At 38.9% G+C, this 17,938-nt stretch overlaps 1 long non-coding RNA gene across 1 annotated transcript in view; it reads right to left on the bottom strand.

Annotated features, from left to right (window-relative positions):
• Positions 1-17,938, bottom strand: part of LOC116660989 — a 191,935-nt gene that overhangs the window by 58,950 nt on the left and 115,047 nt on the right. The window contains exon 3 of the long non-coding RNA XR_004316733.1: positions 1,371-1,547. This is a non-coding gene — a long non-coding RNA (uncharacterized LOC116660989). The remainder of the gene's footprint in view (positions 1-1,370; positions 1,548-17,938) is intronic.

The raw sequence follows: 17,938 nt of genomic DNA on the forward strand, positions 1-17,938 counted from the left end.
AGAGGAGCCACTGCCTTTGTCAGATATTTCCCTCTACCTGACTTGCCTTGAGTCCAGCCACTCTCACTAGTAACTTTCAGTGCCTCTCCCCCCAGCTATCTCAATGGGATGGTGAGCATGGAAGAAGGAGAAGGTCACAGTTTCTCAAAAGTGCAATCCGTAGTATTTTACTTCATGAATTTCTACTGCAGGCCCTGTAGAAATTTTAGAAAAATAAAAATTGATCTAACACATGTTCTTTGAGGTTTGCAAGAAATAGCCTAACAGAAAGGAAATTCAGCTGGACATGGTAGGCACCATGTTTTTCTGGAAAATTCCCTGAGCCAGGCAGATGAGACCAGCCACTTTGTCCTGAGCAAGCTACTAGCCTGCTTTGTGAGTTCAGACTATTGGGAACATAGCTTCCTCCATCAATATAAACCAGCACAGAGATTAGATCCCTCTGAACTCTAAATAGCATAGTTATAATTGTTAGATAGAATTCAAAAGAAAGATTCATCACAAGAAGAGAAGAGCATTGAAGCAGTCATCTATGCAGTAGCAGTCATTAGTACATATGCCTAGATGTTGACACCTGGTGCTGTAATGGACATTCTGTCACCTAATTGAAACTAGAACCTTGTATTCATTAAAGTGAAAACTGAGATACCAAAGGATGGTAGTTTGTCAGATTTTAAAAGTTAATAATTTCAAATCAAATTCTAACTGCTCTTGAAAAATCAGAAACTCTTCAGTACTGAGTATGCATTTCCACAAGGCATTAAACAACTGGAGCTGAATGCAGCTGCCTGCTTTAGATAGGGCACAGAATTTCCAGTTTGCCACAGTCCCCACCACTCCCTCTTGTCTCCCTGAGGCTGTGGCTGAAAATCAGTTGCTATGCCCATGCTATTTTTCCCACACTAGGCCTGTTTCAGGCACTTACAACACAAACCTGTCCCCTAGAAATCTACAAATTTGAAATTTACAACCTGTGGTGTAATATCCCAAAAGGTCCCCATTTTCTGTGGAAGGATGGATCCTTTAGAACCTTGACTTCTAGAGGGAGGACAGGCCTTGACTGTGAGTCTCTGCTCACTGCACTAGGTACTGAACTGTGGACTTTCACTCAGCCAACACTTAGCTCTCTTCCTAGGTGCCGGAACCATGTGACTCTAGAATTTCTGCGTCAACAAATTGCATCCATGAAGACTTTGGTAGTGCTCTGGAAATAGCAGTATGGGGCTGAGTAACATCAAGAATTTAGGCTTACCTCTTTCATATAGCTTTCTCGTCAACCTGAGCCTCTCTCCCTCTTTTGCTTAAGACAGCCAAAAGGGTGGAAAGGCCTCTAAAGCACCCTGGAAATACACCTCGTAGCATGTACTTACCTTTGTCTTAATTTGACATTGGATCTCTTCTTCTGTGTTGTAGAGGATGAAGTCCAAGTCCTTTGGGCAGACTGTGGAACAATCCATTTAGGCTTCTACAGACTTTGGAGGATAGGCAGGATTGATCGGTTTGCAGTGCAATAATACCTCAAGCTGACCAAGGATAAAGTTCCACCTCTGAAACACAAATTAAATCAATTTTTAGATGTTCCTTAGCTAAATCTTGCTAATAGCAGGCTTTTTGCATTCTCTCAGCTCCCTCATCTGCTTTTGAGATTTCTGCATGCCAGGGCAGAAGAAAAATAAAAACAATTCCATAATGACTGAAAATGAAGCCCAGTTCTTCTCCTACAAGAGACAGAGAGAGAGAGCGTGAGTGAGCGAGGGAGCAATGAAGATGTTACATGTTGGGATAACTGGATACAATATAATCAATTTCTCAAGAATTTACCAAGTTATCATCGAGTGATGCTCCCCTTCCCTTGTGTGAACATTGGCAGACACTTAAAGTGGTGTACATGTTGTCTGAGTTATGAAGGTTTTGAGGTGAGAGCAATAGAACCACAAGACTTTGTTTGCACAGACAAACAGTGTGATGAAGGAAGACAATGTCTAAATGCACTATTTTAATTATCTGTACAGCTTGTTCAGCTGATCGAGAGAATATTAGCTTCATAACCTGACAGAAGCAAAGGTCACAAAACTGAGAGTTTTAAAACAACTGAAATGGTCTCTGACTTCATCAATATTCCTTTAACCTTTGCTGGGAAAGCTACACAATTCATCACAATCTACAGTTTCCATTAGAATCAGCCTTTACCTTGAGACTTCAGACTCCTGGAACATATCTGACTTTCTCTGCTATTTATTCTAAGTAAACTTTGCTGAAGACAGAGATTATAAAGAGGATCTCCATTTGTTATTGTAACCAAAATTTCATCTAGGTCAACAAATTTCTGACTCAAATATCAACTGTTCCCAGTAGCCTTCCATTGGTCAACTTACCCTTGTGTTAATCTTAATTACTCCATGTGTCAAATTCCAAATACAAAAATATATTCAGCTTAGGTTTTATTAAAAAAAAAGCAGTAACCAAATATCAAACCCTAATCAAAGGTATACGTGCAGAAGTGCTTAGGGGTGAAGTCTGAAACTTCTAAGAACACACACACACACAAAATAAGATGGATTGACGGATGGCCAGAAGGATGATGGATGTATGTGTGATAAAGTAAATACAGCAAAATGTGAATTGCAGAATCTAGGTAGTGGGGATACACAATGTATAATTTTTTCAACATTTCTGTATGTAAAAATGTGAAAGGAAAAATTCTCTTGCAATATGATAGTAAAAGATGTAATAACTGGAGTGATGTGGGCACTGACCAATCAGAACAAAAGCTGGCAGTTCAAACTGGCAGGGACAGGCCAGTTCTCTGCATTGAGTCACCCCTACTAGTTTGAAATCTAGGAACTCTGGAGGATATAAGAGATATAATTAAGATACCAGGCCCTGACCTCTGAGAGCTGACACTTTTATGGAGGATAAAGGTTTATACGGTAGCATGGTCAAAAATAAAATTTGCACAACATGAGTGCATTAGGGTTCTCCAAAGAAACAGAACCAATAGGACATATACAAAATATTTTTATAAGAGGAGATGTTTTTAAAGGTATTTGTTCACGTGGTTATGCAGGCCAGGAAGTCCCACAATCTGCCATCTGCAAGCTAGAGAACTAGGAAAGCTAGTGGGGTAATTCAATCCAAGTCCAGAGGACTGAGAATCGAGAAGTTGATGGTGTTAAGTCTGGTTTGAGTCCAAATGCCAAGAACCAAGAACACTGATGTCCAAGAACTTGAGAAGACAGATGCCCCAGTTTGGGCAAAGAGAACAGATTTGCCCCTCCTCCACCTTTTTGTTCTATTCAGGCCTTCAACCAATTGGATGATGCCCACCTGCACTGGTGAAGGTGAAATTTTTTACTAAGTCCACTGATTCAAATGCCAGTCTCTTCTACAGACATCCTCTGAGACATACCCCGAAATATTTTATCAGCTTTCTGGGCATCTCTCAACCAATCAATCTGACACATAAAATTAACCATCATCATGAGAAAATGAAATTCTTTTGTTTTTAATTAATTTGCCATTTCTCCTGAGATCCTAGTTATTGGCAGCAGAATAGAAACAACTTTCATCAGGTTTTTAATTTTATTGTGATCTGATTATTTAAACAGTTCCTTTGTGATAGTACAGCTTTTTCTTAGAGAAATGTTCTGTCTCAGACTTCTTGGTCTTCTCTCCATCTCTCAGGCTCCTCTCCAAAATTACATGTTAATGTATGTGCAGAGGGAGGGAGGTGCGTGCTTTCCACCACCTCACAGTGGCAAGAATGAGCTAGTCTCTCTCTGGGCATTGCCCTCTCGCCCTCTGGTCTCCAAGGCAATGCCATCACTTTATTGCTGCCTGCTTTATTTGCATCTGCATCTGAATCCAATAATTATGAGAACTGGGGAATCTCTGCTGTGCTTGATCAGGTCTCCAAAGAGTTCCCTGTGCCAGTGGGCTGTACCTTGACTTCCAGCTGCCCCTTAGACCCTGCAGTGGAACCTGCAGTGACTAATTTCACCTCTGCACAGAGGAACCAACTGCTGACCAGGAAAGTTCAACTTCAAAACCTCCTCTTGCCTAAGCAAACGACAACGCCAAGCTGCCTTTACCACGAGGTAATGCATTGACCCCCAGGCAGGTAGAAGATCTTGTGAGACCTCCTTCCAGAGGCCCTCCCTTTTCCAGCAAGTGTCCCCTTCTGCAGTCTTTAGCCTTGAAGGATTTGTGAGGAGGCCAGGTATTGGCGCCACATGATTTATTACTTTCCTTCAGTTTTTCTTCTCCCAGCAATAATGGTGTATTATTTCCTATCACTACTATAACAAATTACCACACACATAGTGGCTTTAAACACCCTTAAATTATCTCATCGTTCTATAGACCAGAAGGCTGGGCACAGTGTGGCTCAGTGCAGACTTCTACTTAGAGTCTTACAAGGACTAAGCACGGGTATTGTACACAGCTACAAGTCCTGTGGTCTCTGCTGGAGGCTCTGGGAAAAACCTACTTCCAAGCCCTTTCAGGTCATTGGATAAAAGCAGTTCCTTGTTGTCGTAGGACTGAGGTCCTTGCTGGCTATCAGCAGGGATAATTCTTTGCTTCCACACACTGCCTGCATTCCTCCTCATGGGTTCCATGTGACCTCCTTCCATCAACAGCAGAAGGAGAGCTGCTCTTACACTTCAAATCGCTTCCTCTTCTGCTGCATCTCTCTGCCTTCCCTTCTGCTTCTAGCCAGGGAGAGTTCTCTGCTTTTACAGGCTCATGGGATGAAACTGAACCCACTTGGTTAATCCATGATAATCTCCCAATTTTAAGGGCTAAAACATATTCATATTTCTAGGGATTAGTGTTTGGACATCGTTGGGGTGCTTTATGATTTCCTTTTCCTGTATGGACCTCCGTTAGGTAAAACACTTTGATCTAATTACCTAGCTTACTATTTATATATTACATGAAAGCCCCCTCAAAAATTGCTATAGCAGTTTTGACCTATTGTACAGATAGGAAAATTAAGGCTCATAGAATTTAACGGCCTTGTTCCCACACTCTGAATGTTCAGTGTCAGTGATGAATCATATAAACAATACACATACTAATTTTTTCCACATTCTCCCTCTGGTACGTGGAGTTATTTTTTCAGTTCTGACATCTGGAGACAGCCCCCAGGAACTATGATGTCTATTTTTAACACTGTGGTACTAGATCAGTCTGGTTAAGCAACATGGGCTTATGGCAGGCACTGGCTTCTCAGGTTTCCACTTTGCCTGTGGTGCTGAGGTACCTGGGGACCCAGAAAATCTCCATGATGAACATCAAAGAGTAAAGAGAAGAAAAAGAAGTCATTTTAGAGAAGGCAGGAAGGATTGTCACAAATCCAACTGTTTGCTTCATTTCTTTTTACTTTAATAGAGAGGCATGCTATGCACCACAAGAGGCTGAATTTTGAAGCATGAGTCGGGGTTTATGCAATTTATCTCCAAACCTATTTTATACTATTACAAGAGTCAGGCAATACGCAGAGAAATGTGAACAATTTAGACAATACAGCAAAATGTGCCATTTGGTCTCATTTATCATAATAGGAATTTAAAAGGATACTCATGAGCCATTTAGAACCTATGAGTCAGTTGAGCAGAACAAGTGGTTTTGCATAAGATCTAAACTGAAATCATTCAGTGCCTGTTGCATCATTAAAAGGAAATACTAAAAAACAAAACAAACAAACAAAAACCAAAAACCTGTAAGAGTTATAACAATTAACTTCTCAGAAAAACTATTTCACTACTGCTTAAAGGGCTTGTAAGTTCAGGAGGGCCATTTTTATTCTGAATTCCAATCCCTTTGGGATACCAAGGTGCATTTTCCCTCAGTTTATATGGAACCTGCTGGGCCATCCTCCATCCTCCTGGGTAACAGTCTCCAGCTACAGTATGTTCACCAACTCTAGGCACTCTGTCCAGCAGAAGAGAGAAACTGCCCACAGCCAATTCTAAGACACGAACACTGAACACAGAGCAAGAACAAAAGGAAAGGGTCAGCTTTGTGCAGCAGGCTGTTCTGCACGCTGGGACATGTGAAAACCAGATCTAGCCTCCTGCTCACAGGCATCAAGCTCCTTTCGTGGACGAACACAGCACGAAGGGATTCACACACGCCCCTCACAGTAGACACCAGAACAACAGACTGGGGTCTCTCTTTTCCTTTTTTTTTTTTTTAATTGAAGTATAGTCAGTTACAATGTGTCAATTTCTGGTGTACAGCATGTTTCAGTAATACATATACGTACATATATTCGTTTTCATATACTTTTTCATTATAGGTTACTACTTGATACTGAATACAGTTCCCTGTGCTATACAGAAGAGATTTTTTTTAAGTCTATTTTATATGTAGTAGTTAATATTAGCAATTCTTGAACTCCAAGTTTATCCTTTCCCAACCTTTTCCCCCCGGTAACCACAGGTTTGTTTACTATATCTGTGAGTCTGTTTCTGTTTTATAGGTAAGTTCACTAGTGTCTTCTTTTTTCTTTCTTTTTTTTTTTTTAATTCCACATATAAGTGATACCATATGGTATTTTTCTTTCTCTTTCTGGATTACTTCACTTAGAATGATGATCTCCAGATCTATCCATGTTGCTGCAAGTGGCATTATTTCATTCTTTTTTATCAGTGATTAGTATCCCATTGTATAAATATACCACAACTTCTTTATCCAGTCATCTGTCGGCAGACATTTAGGTTGTTTCCATGTCTTGGCTACTTTAGATAGTGCTGCTATGAACATTGGGGCACAAGTATCTTTTTGAATTAGAGTTCCCTCTGGCTATATGCCCTGGAGTAGGATTGCTGGATCATATGGTTAAGTCTACTTTTAGTTTTTTGAGGAATCTCCATACCATTTTCCATAATGGCTGCACCAATCAACATTCCCACTAACAGTGTAGGAGTGCTCCCTTTTCTCTACACCCTCTCCAGCATTTATAGTTTGTGGACTTTTTAATGATGGCCATTCTGACTGGTGTGAGGTGATACTTCATTGTAGTTTTGATTTGCATTTCTCTGATAATTAGTGCTATTGAGCATTCTTCATGTGCCTATTGGCCATTTGTACATATTCAATGGAGAATTACTTGTTAGGTCTTCTGCCCATTTTTGGACTGAGTTATTGGGTTTTTTTTTGTTGTTGTTGTTGTTGTTATTAAGTTGTATGGGCTGTTTATATATTCTGAAAATTAAATCTTTGTCAGTCACATCATTTGCAAATATTTTCTCCCACTCTGTAGGTTGTTTTGTTTTGCTTATGGTTTCCTTTGCTGTGCAAAAGCTTGTAAGTTTAATTAGGTCTCATTTGCTTATTTCTTCTTTTGTTTCTATTGCGAGGGTAAGACTGCCCTAGGAGAACATTGCTAAGATTTACGTCAGAGAATGTTTTGCCTATGTTTTCTTCTAGGAGGTTTATAGTGTCTTGTCTTATATTTAAGTCTTTAAGCCACTTTGAGTTTATCTTTGTGTGTTGTGTGAGGGAGTGTTCTAACTTCACTGATTTACATGCTGCTGTCCAGTTTTCCCATCTGACACATTTCCAGTTTACACAACTTGCTGAAGAGACTGTCTTTTCTCCATTGTATACTTTTGCCTCCTTTGTTGAAAATTAATTGACCATAAGTCCAGTGGGTTTATTTCTGGGCTCTCTATTCTGTTCCATTGATCCATACGTCTGTTTTGGTGCCAATACCACACTGTTTTGATTACTGCAGCTCTGCAGTGTTGTTTGAAGTCTGGGAGGGTTATTCCTCCAGCTTCATTCTTTTTCTTCAGTATTGCCTTGGCAATTCTGGATCTTCTGTGATTCCTTATAAACATTAGGATTATTTGTTCTAGTTCTGTGAAAAATATCCTAGGTAATTTGAGAGGGATCATATTAAATCTGTAGATTGCCTTGGGCAGTATGGCCATTTTAACAATATTGATTCTTCCAATCCCAGAGCATGGTACATATTTCCATTTCCTTAAGTCACCTTTAATTTCCTTAATCACTGTTCCTTAGTTCTCCACATATAAGTCTTTCACCTCCTTGGTTAGATTTATTCCTACATTTTTTTGAGGGGGGATGCAATTTTCAAATTGATTGTTTCTTTACTTTCTTTTTCTGGTATTTCGTTGTTAGTGTAAAGAAATGCAACTGATTTCTGTATGTTAATCTTGTATCCTGCTACCTTGCCAAATTTTTTATCTGCTCTAGCAGTTTTTGTGTGGAGCTTTTTGAGTTTCTATGCATAGTATCATCAGATTGAGATCTTTTAAAGGTCTATAAATCAGTGTTCTGATGTGAACACAGGAGACTGAGCCCTACAGTGAAGAGATTGTTTCGAATACCAAGCACAGTTGGTCAAAATTCTCCCAAGAGGCAGAGACTCTACTAATGAAGTCTCTCAAAACCACTAAAGACACTGCTAACATCCTACTTCAGGATCCATGTGCTCACATTACAAACCGAGGGTACGGAAGATATCAATAGTACATGCAAATTCCCACTGGACTACATCATCACAGCTACCATGACATCATTTTGCTGAGTAGTGTTATAGCTCTTGTCATAATACATCACAATTATTTATTTAAAATTTAAGGTAAAGTTTACATATGTTATCTCAGTTGATCCATACAGTAACCTGAAGAAGTAGACACCATGATTGCCCTATGTTCTAGGTGAGGAAATGGAAGTGGTAAAGTTAAGACATTCCCTACCAGACCACACAGCAGCTGCTAACCCCAGTCAGCCTGCAGAGCCTGGCTCTTGAATTCTGAGCTAATAATACTGGGAATGGTTTGCCTTTCCTGCTGGGCAGTGAGCTCCCTGAGGGCATAGGCTGCTTCCTACACATCTCTGCAGCTTCGATGACTGATGCACAATAGCTGCTTAGAAAATGATAAATAAGTGCCATATGAATAGTCCCAGATCTCACCCAACACATTCTACTGATCCTTTCGGCTAAAACATACTTTCTTTAGGGCCGCGGACAAATATTCATGCATAGGAAAAACAGATTGAGGAAGTGGCAAGTGAAATCTGGTCAAGTGGCCAGTAACACTCCTTAGATTGGCTATAGGACTAGTTACTTGCCCTTATCAAGCTACTGGAGGCCAGGCTGACAAACTCATTTGGCCAAGTTTCCTTGACTTGGTATTATTATTTTTGCTTTTGAAGTACAAATTTTTTTTTAATTTTATATAATTTTAAAGGTTGTACTTCACTTATAGTTACTATAAAATATTGGCTATATCCCTCATGTTGTACAATATATTCTTGTAGCATGGACCAAGTATTATTACACATAACACATGAGTTATTAATCAAGTTATAATTTATTTACCTACATAATCACTATCTAACAAGTATTACTATTCTCTTTATTACCCAATTGGGAGATGAATTTGGAGGGAAAATTCAAATACAGAAGTACACACAGGAGAAGATCAAATCCTCTAACTATGTTTTCCTCCCAGAGGTAATGACTATAAACAAGTGAGTGTGTATCTTGATTTGCATTTGTATATAACTTCTTCCCAAATTAATGAGATTGCGTAAACTGTTGCTAGACCAGCAGCACTGAAACTAGATTAAGCCCCATAACAAAGTAAGAAAGAGGATGGAAGTATAACTCTTGGCTCAGCAGAGACTGCTCGAACAGTAATGGGGTGGGTCTTTGGGGCTCACACTCCCACCCTCCATTCCCATCACTTTTCCTCCTATTCTGGGAGTTTCCTCATTTCTTATAGATTTCAGAGACCTTCAAGCTTTGTGTGAGCCTCTGTTAGGAAACAGGAGCAGATTCATTTACTAACATGCTCAATACCCCATACTGCTCAGTTGTTGCTTGAGTAAAAGTGAGAGTAATTTTAAGTGAGTGAGTCTGCAGTTTCAGATTTCAGACCATGCCTTTCAGACTTGCCTTGCTTGGGATCACAAGATCCTTATTGATTTTATTCTAAGTAAATCTTGGACATCCTTCCATTTTGTTAATAATTGAGTAATATTCTCAGGTCTTTCTGTTCCATAATACAATTAGCTATTTCCATTTGATGAAGGAAATTTGGGCTCTTCCAACTCTTTCCCTATTAGAAACACTATTATAATACATTTCCTATAAAAATTGCTGGACTTACTGTAGAAAAAAGGTGTCAAATGTGTATTAAAATATATGTAAAAGATAACTATTATGGACTGCATGGTTACATGCCCCCAAAATTCATATGAAACATCTAAAAGGAGATAGTGTATTAGTAGGTATAATTTTTAGAGCTAATTAGGTTTAGATGAGGTCAGGTGGGTGGAATCCCTACAATAGAATTAGTGTCCTTAAAAGAAGAGAAATAGACTACAGCTCTCCTGCTCTCTCTGCCATATAAGGGTACAGCAAGAAGGCATCCTCTGCAAACCAGAGAGTGCTTTTACCAGGAACAGAACGGACTGGCACCTGGATCTGGGCCATCCCAGCCTCTAGAACTGTGAGAAATAAAATTTTGTTGTTTAAGTCACCCAGTCTATGGTATTTTTGTTTTAGCAGCCCAAACTAAGAGAGAAATCCTAACTTAAAAAGATAACTGCTGATACTATCTTGAAATCTTTACTTATTTTGAATCATTTTCCCAAGTATGCAAAATACTAGTTTATGTGTTTGGCTAATGCTGTATATTTGATTGTACATCCTGCTTTATATTACACTTAACTTTCTATCATAACATCATTTCAATCTATTATTTATTAAACACATGATTTTTTCAAGGTTGCCTAATGCATCATATGCATGTGACAAAATTTACTCACCCATTCCTCTATTTTGGCCATTTATAGTTTCCAATTTTCAGTTATAAACAATGGTCAAACAAATATTATAGTCAACCTGTAAGGTAGTTAATGTTATAATGAAAGTTTTATAGATAGAGACTCTGAGCCACAGGAAGGCTAAGATTCTGGCTAAGTATCACAAGCATACAGAGTAGAGAAAAAGAGGAAAGAATAATGAGGGTTGTTTCCCACCATTACCCTCAATATCTTACTGCCTCCCAACAGGGTAATTAGCATCAAGTAAAAAAATGTTAAAATAGTTTTGAAAGAGAATATTATCATGGAATACTTACAGTGTCCAGATTTTAAGTTAAAATTGAAGGTGAATCTCTACTCCGGGAAAAGAGTCAAATATAACTATTATTTAAACAATTTCCATGCAGTGGGAGTTTGTCTGAAGATGACAAAATTGTGTTAGTGTGTGAAAATAAACAAACTTGCATTGGATACTTAGAAAATTGACTGTTCTTAAATCTCGCTTTATTGTTCCTTGGTAGTTCCTTTCTACCATCTGAGTTGATTCCAGAAGTATCCATAAGAAATCAAAACATTGCTGATGTCTTTGGAAATCCTTAAATATTAAATCGAGTTTCTTCAATTACACAGTATAGAAATTCCCACTCAAACTAGCTTAAAACTGTAAAAGGAAATTATTGTCTCATATTACTGAAGATCCAAAGGAAGTTCTGAACCCAGGAGAGGTTTTATGGAGCAATTCCAAGGAGGTTACAAAAACTCAGTTCTCTGCACCTTTGCTCAACTATCAATGGTACTCACTCCATCCCTGAACTCTCCAAAGAGGCCCAGCAGTATCCCAGGGCTCTGCTTTGGTGATAGCAAGTTTCTACAAGGTTCCAAACCTTGCATCCTCAAATTATATGAACTATAGGAAGAGAGAAAATATCTAGGATCCAGAAATACCAGTAAACATCTCCTCATGTCTCATTAACTATGACTGGGTTATTGCCAACCTCTGAACTGGCCAGAATGAGATTTGTTGACTGGGTTCAGTCACTTAGGATTCAAGGCCCATAATTTGGAGTGGAGTGGACACTAGTCAAATACCTGATGGTTATTTGGAAATATTTAGTATCCCAAACCAAAATTAAGCTATTCTTCCATTGGAGGGGGACTGGATGCCAGGCCACAACAGCAACAACAGCCCCACAGATGGCTTTATAGCTGTTGCGCTAATGTTTTAGAAGAGGGAGGACAGTGAAGGGACAAAAGGTAATGCTATCATGACAGCACGTAAGATCCAGATGTTGTTCTAAGGTCTGTAAAACCAAACAGATCAAGAAAGATTTAAGTCCCTTAAAAAACTAAAAATAGACTAAACATATGGTCCAGCAATCCCATCACTGGGCAAATATCTGGAGAAAATTATAATTCAAAAAGACACATGCACCCCAATGTTCACAGCAGCACTATCTACAATAGCCAAGACATGAAAACAATCTAAATGCCTATCAAAAGATGACTGGATAAAGATGTGGTATATATATGTGTGTGTGACATGGTATATATATGTATGTGTATTGTGTATGCACAATAGAATACTACTCAGCGATAAAAAAGAATGAAATAATGCCATTTGCAGCAACATGAATGGACCTAGAGATTATCATATTAAGTGAAGTAAGTCAGACAGAGAAAGACAAATATCATATGATATCACTTATATGTGGAATATAAAAAAATACAAATTCTATTACAAACCAAAAACAGACTCACAGACATAGAAAACAAACTATGGTTACCACAGGGGAAAGGACGGGGAGGGATAAAATAGGCACTGGGGACTGACAGACACACGTTACCACATATAAAATAGATAAACAATAAGGACCTACTTTATAGTACAGAGAACTATATTCAATTTCTTGTGATAACATATAATGGAAAAGAACCTGAAAAGGAAAAAAATAAATGTATGTGTATGTAAAACTGAATCACTTTGAATTACAGCTGAAATTAGCATTGTAAACCAACTACACTTCAATAAAAATTTTTTAAAAAGAAAGAGTTAAATCATACGACCTCACACAGCAACAAACAAAATCTTAGAAAAACTCACTTACCTGAGTTGCACATGCCTACGAAAAACGTGTAAGGCCATTTTCTCATCACTACTGATGTTAATCAGTTTTGAAAGAGCACTTATTAAATGTTAGAAAAATTGGAAGAAATATATGATCCTCAGAAGACATTTCAAACATACATTAACATAGCGACAAACCTTCTAAAAAGCAGATAGTAATACATAAGGTAAAAACATTCTTAGTCCTTTGAAACATGAGAGGAAAAAAATTCCAACCCACTCTAAATGGAATAGAAATTCATTGTAGGAGGCAGATTTTAATGCCACTTTGAGAGAGTTGTTATTGTCTATTATGTCAGCTCCCGCACCTCCCTCAACACATCTTTGTCACTGCACAGTCATTCAAAATACGAAAAATCATAGCCCTCAAAATGTTTAGAAATCTGCAGTTTGTTGGCAGTGCATTAGAAGAAAACATATTTAATAAGATCAGAAAATCCAACACAAGTCAGTAATTCTCTGAGTCAGAAAGCAGCAATGCTTTCTCCGCAGGTAGTGAGAGAGAAGTTGGCATCACACCAATCAACCCTTAGGCTCAGGTGCCCCCAGGAACCGACGTGCAATTCCAATCTATTACGCTGCTCAGCTTCTCTCCTACCTGAGAAATTGGCAATCTAACCCAAGGGCCTGAAGGGTTCACGATGCAAGTGTATGGGACTCAGGCTGCTGCCTCAGGGCATGTTGACACAAGAACTTATGGACGAAAAAACATGTGACACTGACTGCAAAAGATATTTCAACTCATTTATTTATTTAATAGACAATTACTGAATAGACTTTTGTGCCAGGTATTGTGATTTGCAATAGAAATAGAAGCCGTGACTAATAAAGCTTAGTAATGGACAGTGACGAAACTACCGTGTGAAACAGTCTGGGTTTGTAATTGAGAACTGAGAGACATGAGCTAGGTCTGTGGGATCACAGAGAAAGAGAAGCCCACCTAGAAGGGTCAGGTCTGGGGTCAAAAGAACTGGGGATGGCTGGAAAATGCACTATGATGACCATAAACTTGAGTACTTAAAGCAGGAGTATTCAAGAGTCTCTGTAACTAGTTAATGTAAACAGGTATTTCCTAAAAGAGCGTTTTCAAACCTTCATGCACATAATTGGAAACTATTGAGTATCATCTTCAAGGCATTCATTTGTCCCAGTTTGCCCGAGGCAGCACTGATGTATACCTGCTGTTACAACAATATTTATTAATGGCACCCCCTTTCATCCTTAAAGTATCCTGGTTTGGATGATAAATTACCCTATTTTAAGAAAATGTCAGTGGGACCTTCTGCCACTCCTAGATTTAAGAAAATTTGACTAGAAGCCTGTCCCTTCCCTCACACTGTCTTGGCCTCTGGAAGCCCAAATCACTCCCTGAGATTTTAAGTTCCCAGGGTCTTATATTAACCCAGACTTCTGGGCTCCCATGACCCTGCATTCTCCCTGTGGGCTGCCCTCATGGTCCCAGGCAGAAAACTCATCTCTTCAAACTCCACAAAAAATACACTCCCACAATTAGCACTGAGATTCTTTTCTCGCAAGGACAAGTGGAAAACAGAGCAGAGGTGTGCAGCGCTCACCACCCAGAAAACGAATTTCATCTATAAAGAGCGTGTCTTTCTTCTGATGGAAATGGTTCATCAGTTTCCTTCTTATCTCGTCCCCCAGGTCGTGTCCAGTCTCCCATGTTTCCAAATCCTCTCCCTCCTCAGTTTCTCTTCTCCTCACTCCGCTTCTTTACCTCTTCCCTTCTTTCAAGGAATCAATTTAACCATTTTTCCCTTCAGCCAATATACCTTCAACATGATGCCTCGGGGACCAGCTAACATCTGTTCTAACCAACCACGAGGCGACAGAGGCAGTTCTCCCTCTAACTGCAGTGCCAATGCCAGTAGAAGCAGAGTTAGAAGTATGGGAAAACGAAGAGGCAGTGTGTCTGGGTGAAGACCGACCAGGACAAGAGAGCAGAGACCCGGATAAACACAGGTGCTGATTCTTACAGCCACTTCTAAAACTCATTACCCTAAATATGACCTAAAAGTGTCCTGTTCTTGATTTTCCTTTTATAGGTATTTATTATTCTGGGGAAAAAATTCATAGCTTCTTAAAACACAAATGAGATTACATAGAAGGAAAACATAGAAGGAGAAAAAGTTTGGTTAGTACATTTTTTAAAAATGCATTTCACACGGGCTAGAAAAACAGGCTGCAAATTTGACTCAGCATTTCCTAGAAATAAAAGCAAAGAATGAAATAAAACCAGTGAAAAGACTCTTGGTATCTATAATTAAAAACAAAAGCAAAAACAAAACAAAACACATGAACAGATGATTTTCTTATTACTAAGATCTGAGAGGAACTTCTCTTGTGAGTTCTCATTAAAAGCGAACTCTGAGATGCAATGGACCCTTTTCTCAGTGATGACCCTGTAAGAACTTTAAGTGGATTTCCTTTGCATAGCTGCTTCCTCCATTGCTAGTTAACAGCATACACGCAATGTAACTGATTAAAAACCTTTTTAGAAGAGGCTAAAACTACATGGTAAAAATTTGGAACATTCTTACAGATTGAGACACATTTTTTTTAAAACCATCTATAGCATTTGAGGATTTGCTAGCTTTCAGTCAATCCCCCTTGATTATAATTTCTCAAAACCAAAAGTTTGATAGGAATTGAATAGCAAAGATTTCAAAATTGTATTCTTTGGCTAGAACTTACAGTGCAGATATTGTGTGCTGCTGATTAAGGGCAAATCCAAACTCTTTGACAATCAGCTGAACAGGTTTCCTATAGCAATTAAATAGCCTAACCAAGACTTGTTGCTGAATAGGTGGCTACCCCATCTGCACATCGGGGTGGGGCAAGAAACCCCTATTGGCAGAGCAAAGAATTCCTCAGAACAGTTCTGGGCCTACTCCAACACCTTGACAAATATGCAATCAACATCCAGGAATTCTATGCCACGGAGCATGGGCATAACACAGCAGCAAATTGAGCAAGTCTTAAGGTGAGCACTGTCACTCCCCACTGCACTCTAGTTCTGGTTTGCAAAACACACTATATGATATTTGATCTGCTGAATAGAATTTGATGATCTCAAGCTATCAAATATTGGGTGACAAAAACTGAAAACAGCAATCTGGGTTTTGAATCAGATTATCTTGAACCTTTCTCTGTAACAACCATTAGCTAACTGAACTTGCTTAAAGCCATTCATTACTTAGGATAAAAGAATGAGGAAGTCCCTATTTTCTCATAATGGCATGAAAGAAAACAAGGTATTCTTCTGCAGGCTGAAGAATCCCTTGAAGAAGTGGGAGATCCATGCTTGAAACACACAGAGGTGCTAGCCGAATTCCACTGGGGGCAGTGCGAGGCACGGCTGCGGAAGCACAGAACCACAGCCTGAGGGCCGGGATCTGAGCTCCAGTTGGAGTTCTACCATTTATCTGGTGTGACCTGAGTCCATCACTTAACCTCTTTGGATCTTTGCCTTATTTCTACTAGGAGGAAAAAGGAAGGTCCAGAATAGACTAGTGGTTCTTAGGCATTTTAAGATATAGAATTTCTTCAAATAAAAATTCGTTGCTACATTGTGTAGTATAGGTGATTGCACTGTTGACCTGAAGCAAACAGACCGCCAGGCATTTCTCCAACAAAGATGGGTTTATTTGGGGTCAGCAGAGAACTGCAATTTGAGGTCTGCAAACATAGTGAGCCACGTGCAAGTCTCTGCAGAGCAAGGGAAGGAGAATGCTTTGGGAAAAGGAAGTTGGGAGGGCTACAGCAAACACAGAGTCCATGGCTTTTCATTGGCTGAGTCCTTGCCAGGAAAGGAGAGGATTCTTTCTTCTCCCTGCTGGGCTCTGCTATCATCAAAGGGCATGAAAGTTTCCCTTTCTGGCTTCCCAATTGTATTTAGTTGAGGCTTCTGTTTATTAGATGTTTTTGCAGCATCAATATGCCTTCATCAGCATGTTAAAGCAATTTTTTCTTCTCCAAAATTAATCTGTCTTCCAATTTAGAATAATGAATATGAATAATACATCTCCATTAAAAGAGAACAATGTGGAGCTATAGATAAAATATACAATATTTTCACCTATATACCCAATACTTCAACAAAGGTGTATTTTTTTCTTCAGTTGTATATAGATTCAGTGGAATTTTACACATATGAGAAAAGCTACCAACATGGAGTTCCTAGGTTCTCAATAGGGGAAAATGTCAATCCAGACATTTACATATCCCTATTTTACATACCCCTATGTTAATGAAAACCATTTTCTTTAATGTTGTCTATAAATAAACTTAATTGTGAAACATGTGCATTATTTTAGTACCACACAGATCAATGTATACAAATAGCCTTCACAGGAAACAAAAGCTGAACTCATTTTTCACCAGCGTGGACATTTGCTTTCCAATAATGCTATATATGCACGTGGCTTCCACATAGTTCACTGGTGATGGTTTCCCTCTGAACCAAAGTGGGTCCTTCAAATGCAAAGGAATCGACCACAGATAAGGAGTCTATTTAAATAACGCAGCAAAGACTGTGTGTTTCTTTCCTTCTTAGTAAAATCGAACACTCTCATGTTAATCCTCCTTGAACAGAGTAAGTCCAATATTCCATTATGCACAATGATATGAAGGCACACTTTCCCCCATTCGATGATCATTTATAGATTTTAAATAGCTTTAATCTTTTAAGTAGAGTTCCTCTTTCACAAGTCTTTAAGATTGTATTTTCTAGCTAGTTAACCTTCAATTCACACACACACACACACACACACACACACACACACACACGGTAGTTATTTGAAAAGTCAACCCAAGTCTTAGATTGGGTCATATACTATTCAAGTTATGCCCAGTAGCTCACCAGCCAAAGTGCAAATTTTAAACTATAATTTCTTTCTCACTTTTATCCTCATAAATACGGAGACTAAAGAGGAATCCATTACCTAGAGAAGCATCATGTCCACACAGAAGGGGATCAAAATG

Source organism: Camelus ferus, chromosome 3 (assembly GCF_009834535.1).
Source record: "Camelus ferus isolate YT-003-E chromosome 3, BCGSAC_Cfer_1.0, whole genome shotgun sequence".
Classification (NCBI taxonomy): domain Eukaryota; kingdom Metazoa; phylum Chordata; class Mammalia; order Artiodactyla; family Camelidae; genus Camelus; species Camelus ferus.